Source organism: Peromyscus leucopus, chromosome 1 (genome assembly GCF_004664715.2).
Source record: "Peromyscus leucopus breed LL Stock chromosome 1, UCI_PerLeu_2.1, whole genome shotgun sequence".
Classification (NCBI taxonomy): domain Eukaryota; kingdom Metazoa; phylum Chordata; class Mammalia; order Rodentia; family Cricetidae; genus Peromyscus; species Peromyscus leucopus.
The window spans coordinates 97,640,715-97,649,126 of NC_051063.1; positions in this window are offsets into that span (position 1 = coordinate 97,640,715).

Here is an 8,412-nt window from a genome sequence, read left to right on the forward strand (position 1 = left end):
AAAGGAAATTCTTTCCTTTAAAATGAACACTTATTGGGCTCTTCAGTTGCCCTAGCAAATGAAGAGTTTCAAGAATTGAATTGCCACATGTAGCAAATACTACTGTAGTAAATGCTATGTAGACATAGTGTAAGACATTTCTGTTTTCACAGAAAGACACATTACAGAAATAGTTATATAACAGTATACAGTTAAATCTGTAGCTGTGGATATTGCTCAATGGTAGAACTTTTGACTACCATGTACAAGGCCTTGGGTTCAATCTCCAGCACTGAAAAAAAATGCATTTATAAGGCTGCCCACTGAAGCATCATGGGTAATAACTAAAGGACTGAGGGCAATGGACTTTCTCATCTTAAAGGGTGCCAGTGATAGACTTACTTTATAATGTAATCATTTATTAAGGATAATGCAGCTGACTGTGTTTGCACATGCAACCCTAGCACTCTGAAGGCTGAGGCAGGAGAATCGCAAGTTCAGGGTAGCCTGGGCTGCACAGTGAGATCCTGTAAAAAAAAAAAGAGTTACATAGTTTTATATGTATTAACATGTGATAAATGAGTTATGGAAATTTTGTATATTATTCTATGATCATTTAAATAAAATATTTTGAGTTTTAAAGTACACACATTTTACATAATGTTGTATTTGTTTATCTTGTGCATTGTATATTTTTAATATGCACAAGTTGTATCATGAAAATGTCTATCTATAATAGTTCTGAGGAACAGAAGTAAGGTGTGGTGATTTGCACAGGAAATACTAATTTCTTTACAAAATTTGTGAGTCTAATTTTTTTTAAATTTAAATTTTGTGGAACATAAAAATATGGAAAGCCACACTGAATAATAAACATACATATGTCTACCACCTAGAATTAATGAATGTTGGTCCTTGAAAATATTTTTGTCATTTTTGTGAGTGGCCCAGTGAATTTAACCAGAGCCATTTGTATTAGCATGGGTTTGGCGCAATCACCAGAGCCTGGTGGGCTCAGAAGCTGGTTGGATTCTTTCAAAAAATCCTACTCTAATACTTTTTAAATAGAATTAACAAAACAAATGCATAGAATCAGTCCATCATTGACTAAAACATTCTCCTACAGCATATTCATGTATCTTTGTCCCTATTTGCTTTTTACATACACTTACACATAAGTAGTTAAATGTATCAATATTTTCCTTTAAGTTGTGTGCTCTTGAGATATCATGGAGGAAGGTTTAATAGAATCACTATAAAGTGAGAACACTTAGGCTTGATGCTAGCTCTATACACCTTTGTAAGGCAAGATTGTAAGACTACATAATTATTCTCTTAATGAAGACTCTTCAATGAATGCTTTACTGTCCTTCTAAAGAAGATTAACCAGGAAGTGTAACACACACACAACAATGCACCTATAAATATAGCTACATCTACTAAACAGAACAGTGTCTCTGTAACTAGTGCCTATGAAATATGGAGAACAGTTTTAGACCTAGAGTGAGAACTCTCTGCACCTTAACAATTTTTGCTAAATAAATTATATAAACATCATATAATAATATAACAGTATAAGATTATTCTACAACATTTCCCCCTTTTGTCTGATTAAATGGAAGATTTTGACTTTAGTTTAATAAAACTATATACAACAAAAACTGTTATCAAGTAAGAACTAGAGTTACAGTATCTAGTCCATTTGTATTTGGCAAATTTAGAGAAAATATTATCTATCTTATCTTTGTGAGTTTAAAATTTTATATCTAATTTAATTTTTATCATAACTAAGAAAAACTGTAAGTCTAATTATTTAGTGTTTTAACTCCATCAAAGACCCCAGAAGGATGGACTATTACCTAATGACAAGGACATCTGATTGCCTGGACAGTCACCCAAAGTTTCTTTGTAATATGGGGCCATCCAACTTTGGTCTACAGGTCTAGTATATCTGACAGGCATTTCTGAGAAGCAGGGAATTTTGAAGGATTGTCCTACCGTGTCTTGGCAAAGTTTGGCAGTCATTTTCTTTTGTGTCCTGTATTTTGGACAGTATACTTTCAGCGACTGAGGCAAGGGCAGTTTATTTGCCCATTGGCTAGCTTTTGTCACAAAGAAAGAAAACTTGATATGGAGTTTCTTCAATGCCCATCATCTTTTCTGAAGTAAATTGGTGCTGCCAGGAGCAGACGTGTTTTATTGTCATGAAAATCCTTAGGTTATTAAAACATTTTAAATACCATATTCTGTAGGTCGTTGTATCAATAAACCAAAATCCATAAAGTAGATTCAATAATCTACCATTTTATCTCATAATTTCTATACTATAGCCCCCTTTTTTTCTTTCAGAAAGAAATCCTTGAATCTTAACTTCATTGTTTAGCTTTTTTCTTGACCATGGCCCAATAACAACTTGTAACCAAAACCCCTTAATGATGACAAACATCCATAAATCATCTCTTGGGAATGTGGGCATTGTTTTTTCTAGACTGCTTCCTGTTGCCTAGGTACTCTGGCATCTTTGGGGGACTGTGAGAAAATCAGGATAATGGTCAAGTCCTGTGAGAGTTAGCTATATTATTTGTTGTCCAGTCTCTGTGTAACAGGAAAGTGCATGGCTTATCTGAAGTACTGGCTGGAGTAGTCTGTGAGGCTGGACCATCTCAGCAAGCAGCTTTGAAGCTGTTCTGGATGCAGAACTCTGAGGAAACTGCAACAGAGGCATCTGAGAGGTTGGATCGCCTGGGCCACCCGTTTTCATTGGTGTCTGGTCCCCTTGCTCTGAAAACATGTAAACTTTTAAAGGTAATTAGTTAAAGATGATTTTTTGTTTTGTGTTTGAGCAGGTAAAATGCATCTGTCAACTTTATAAATCCATTTGGACTGTATAACCAAACTGTAATGTAAATCTCTATCTGTAGCATATGAAAGGATGGCATGTAATAATAAGTCATGAGGACTCTGTAACCAATAAGACTGATCAGTCTCATCTCATCTCAGAGTTGTTCCCATGTCAAGGGATTGCCTTAGACATCATCTGTCCTGTAGTCTTTTTTGGCTTCCTTCCCCATGTCTGTAGCCAAGATACTCAGGGGTTCTTTGTCCATCAAATATGATCTTCTTCAACCCAGAAAGAAACCACAGACTTTCATTTTCTGTGGGAAGAAAAGCACAATCTCTTCCCCAAAACAATACACTTTTGACTTCCATTTTGAAGTCAAGATACTTTTAAAAATATATAGGTTGGTTTAATTCAGCAGTCTCCATAATCCAATGTCTCTCAGCAACTATTGTTCATTCATCAGCCATCAAAAAATTTAAAGTCAATACAATAACATACAGGATCCAGACTCCCCATGTATTTTCTATCTTTACATGGCTTTTTTCCTTTTATATTACTTTGCTCTTTCTCTAAATACTTGACTTTATTATTTTAAACTACTTCTTTCTATGACTGTCTACACCTTCTTTCTTTTTTTTCTTAAGCCTACGTACATTTTTAAATACACTGTAAACTGTTTAGAGTTTCCCCCCCATCTGTATCTGTCTCTACTGAACATCAGTAGGTAGTGTTCTCTGATTTCATGAGATGAATCTTAAACTGCTATGTCAGCTGCCTGCTTGGCTCAGCTTAGTGCATGGTGCTGGTGGCTGGCTACAGCCTACAGGCAGTCTCTGTATGCGCTGAGCCTATCTGAGAGACTTCAGTCAGTCACCAGGAAGCCTTATTTGACTCCATGTTCTGAACTTTTTTTCTTTTCTTTCTTTTTTCTTTTAGCTTTCTCAGGCCTTATGTGGATGTATGCACTGAACACCGGGCACAATGTGTAGATGGAATATTTTGACCCACTAGCCAGCTCCAAAATAACCACAGAGACTTATTATTAATTATAAATGGAGCAGGGCCAGTTTTGTAGACTTTTCTTCTCAGCCTTCAGTGGTATCAGGATCTGTTGACATCAAAATTGCATCAGGGCCATGAACCCAGATATGGGCCCCTGTTGCAACCCAGTCCCAGACATCATCATGGCCCTGGGTGGCAATCATGCCACCCATTCTAGCCTGCTCCTCACTGCTTTCACTTTCTCAGATATGCCTCTGTCCATAAGACATGAGCCATTCTGGCTCTCTCTCTCTCTCTCTCTCTCTCTCTCTCTCTCTCTCTCTCTCTCTCTGGCACTGTGTGTGGGCCTCATTGTCTGCTCCATCCATCATGGTCTTGGGTAGGACACTGCTTCCAAAAATTATAATGGTACCCAACTGTCCAGCACCAGATACCTAGAAGTGGCAGTGGGCTCGTGGGTGGACTTCCTGCCCTACATCTAGTGACCTGAGGCATAACTGTGTTTGTCCTCAAAGGGTCTTCCAGACACAGATTGATCTGTTTTTTGAAACAGGATCTTGCTGTACCTCAGTTTGCCCAAGGACTCATAGTGCTAGCCTTGAACTTGCAATTCCCTTACTCCAGCTGCCCAAGGGCTGGCTGTATAGGTGTGAGTATATCTTTTGTAAAAGGTAGAGATTGAGATCAACTTTTTTTGTTGTGTGGAAACCAGCTATTACAAAACATAGCTGATATATTAAAAATTAATTTTGTCCTTATTATTTATTTTTCCTCCACTATATACCAGAGGCCCCATGACAAGTCTGCAATCAAATTAAAGACTGTCTGGTGTATATCATTATGGTGGTATTTTATTTGTACTGAAATGTGATTTTAATTGTATGTTAATAAATAAAGTTGCCCGGGGGTCAGAGCTATTAGAGCCATAGCAAAAGCTGGGCGTTGGTGGTGCATGCCTTTAATCCTAGGGCTTGGTAGGCAGAGCTAGGTAGATCTCTGTGTGTTCAAGGATACAGCCAGCATTGGAGACACACACCTTTAATCTCAATACCATAGAAGATCTGGAGGGCTGTACAACAGACAGTGACGAGGCAGTCATGTGGTTGGTTTTACAACCAATGAAAAGGCAGAAGAGAAAGTCTATATAAAGACAAACAGACAGGAAGTAGGTCTCTCTTTTGGAGAGGTCTCTTGGCTTAAGAGGCTAGCTGTAGCAGGCGGGTAAGGCTCTTAGCTCTGATCTCTTGGCTTTCTTCTTTGCATTGGTTCTGTGTTTCTTATTTAATAAGATGGTTGGTTACATCTACATATCATCGTGAGGATATAAACATTAATGGGTATTGTATTTGATACTTTCAGATCTCTTTAATGTTACTAATAGCTAGGCTTTGGACTGGGGATTGCAACTCAGAGACAGAGTGCTTGCCTAGCATGTACAATCCCTATATTTGACCCTCAGCCCCACAAAAATAAATAAATGAATGAATAAATAACAAATCACCAAAGCAAATTTTAATTTGAAGAGTTGAGGTTTATATGAATTTGAGAAAATGGGAGGAACCATAAAGAGAAAAATATGCTCCCTCTCCTATTTATTTTTTTAATCAAGAGTAGAAGAAGCTTTATGCTGTTCAAGCATGGAACTTGTTTCTGACTTTTTGTAGCAGATCTATGCATTGTCTCAGCCCTTAGCTCCTGCTGGAGGGCACACTACCTCCATATAGGAGACTATAGGTGGAAACTTATGATCATGCACACTGGGTCAATACTCATTTTCTCCTTGGTGTTTGTAAGATTCAGACATTGCAATGATTCCATTGTTTTGTTTTTAAGAAGAGTTTTTGAACCAAGTTAGACAAATTGATGATTAATCATTCAGTACTTTTTACTCTGATGTATAATACTTCAGTATGTTTATTTTTCTGGCACCTCATCTACAAGCAAAAGGCCAACAAGAGACCTGTCACTATCGCACATTAACTATGACATATGAAAATACATCAAATTAGACTTTTTGACACTGTACATGAATGATTTGTCCCTGGGAACAAATACTCTTAAATAATTTGTGACAACACTCTAAAACAGGATATTTTTCTATGTTTTATTACTGGTATATCATTAAAGAAAAAAGCTTTAATTATTATAAGTCATCTTGTAGTCAGAAGAATATGGATTTTTCTGGACATTTATCTCTTTACAACTATAAGTAGATTTGGTTCTGGCTTGGACTTTTTTGTTTTGTTTTGTTTGTTTTTCAAGACAGGGTTTCTCTGTGTAGTTTTAGTGCCTGTCCTGGTTCTTGTTCTGTAAATCAGGCTGGCCTCAAACTCATTGAGATCTGCCTGGCTCTGCCTCTTGAGTGCTGGGATTAAAGGCAGGTGCCACCACCCGCCCGATGCTGGTTTGGACTTTTTGAGACAAGATCTCACTCTGCTGCCCAGGCTGGCCTTGGACTTAACAGCAGTCCCCCTGATCTGGCCTTCTCAATGCCGGGATGACAGATACCGTCACCATGCCCAGTAATGCTCTGTGTATCTACTACTTTTGTCACTTGCCTGTGGTAGCAATAGTTTCCACAGCATTATATCATTGAGCTTTGCACAAAATAGTAGATTGAGCATATTTGATACTTTAATCAAATTAGTATTTGAACTTCTCTATAGGAAAAGGGATGTATACAATATTAGGTCTAATGAAAGACCTCTACAAAATAAGGAAAATTATATAAAATTAAAGTTAGAAAGTTCTTAGTAAAAATAAGTATCTATTGAGAATGAGAAAGACAACACAAACTAGACATTTGTAAACACTTCGAATAACCATAATAGAGCTGCCAGGAAAAAAATCCCACAGTCTTATTTCCAGCCTAACACAGACCTTTTATTCTTTTCCTTGTATACGTTTCTGCTTGGTCTTGTTTCCTCAGATGATTATGACTGTCACTATCATTTTTCAATCTTTCTTTAGCATGGCTATCTTAAGGTATTTATTAATTATAGTTCATAATTCTGACATTATGAAACTTTCCCCAGCCTCTGCTATAGAGTTAGTTACATTTTGCTGCTTCTTACTTATCATACGTCCTTCCTATGTGTAATTGAATTTGGGGATTAAACCTTGTCTTGCTTTGTGGCCTATGCTGGCATTGAAGTTACTGAGTTGCCATGTTCTCACACACTTGTGGTTCCACGTTACTGCTGCCTATGTTCTGTGATTTCAGTGTGAGCTAACCACATGGGGGTAACTCAAGTTTTTCTCTTTCTTTCTTTCTTTCTTTCTTTCTTTCTTTCTTTCTTTCTTTCTTTCTTTCTTTCTTTCTTTCTTTCTTTCGAGATTTTTTATTTTACATATCAACCACAGATTTCCCTGTCCTCCCTCCTCCCATGCTCCAGCCTTCCCCCCATCCCACCCCCCATTTCCTACCTCCTCCAAGGCAAGGTCTCCCCTGGGGAGTCAGCAGAGCCTGGTATATTCAGTTGAGGCAGGTTCAAGCCCCTCCTCCCTGCACCAAGGATGAGCAAAAAGTTCCAAAATGCCAGCTCATGTACTAAGGACAGGTCCCAGTCTCACTGCCTAGGGGCCCCCTAAACAGTTCAAGCTAAACAACTGTCTCACTTATCCAGAGGGCCTAGTCCAGTACCAGGGGTCTCCTCAGCTATTGGTTCACAGTTCATGTGTTTCCACTAGTTTGGCTAGTTGTCTCTGTACTTTTTCCAATCATGGTCTCAATATCTCTTGCTCATAGAATCCCTCCTCTCTCACATTGATTGGACTCCTGGAGCTTAGTTGTGGATCTCTGCATCTGCTTCTATCAGTCACTGGATGAGGGTTCTATCATGACAGTTAGGGTGTTCGGCCATCAGGTCACCAGAGTAGGTCAGCTCAGGCACCCTCTCGACCATTGCCAGTAGTCTATAGTGGAGTCATCTTTGTGGATTCCTGGGGACCTCTCTAGCACTCTGCTTCTTCCTATTCCCATGGTGTCTTCATTTATCATGATATCTCTTTCCTTGTTCTCCCCACTCTGTTCCTGATCCAGCTAGGTGCTCAACTATGTTCATAACAGCATTATTTATAATAGCCAGAACATGGAAACAACCTAGATGCCCTTCAACTGAAGAATGGATAAAGAAAATGTGGTACATATACACAATGGAGTTCTACTCAGCAGAGAAAAACAATGACATGAGGTTTGCAGGCAAATGGATGGAACTAGAAAATATCATCCTGAGTGAGGTAACCCAGACTCAGAAAGACAAACATGGTATGTACTCACTCATAAGTCGATACTAGATGTAAAGCAAAGGATAACCAGACTGCAACTCACAGCTCCAGGTAGGCTAGCTAGTAAAGAGGACCCTAGGAAAGATACAGGGATTGCCCAGTGACGAAGAAATAGATGAGATCTACATGAGCAAACTGGGGTAAGAGGAGGTAATGAGGGCAAGGGTTAGGGGAAGAGAGCTTATTACTCAAGTTTTCAATAATTATTCTTTTTTTGATTGATTTAATTTATTCATTTATTTTATATCCTGACCACAGTTTCCCCTCCCCCACCTCCCTCTGCACCCTCTCCTAATCCACTC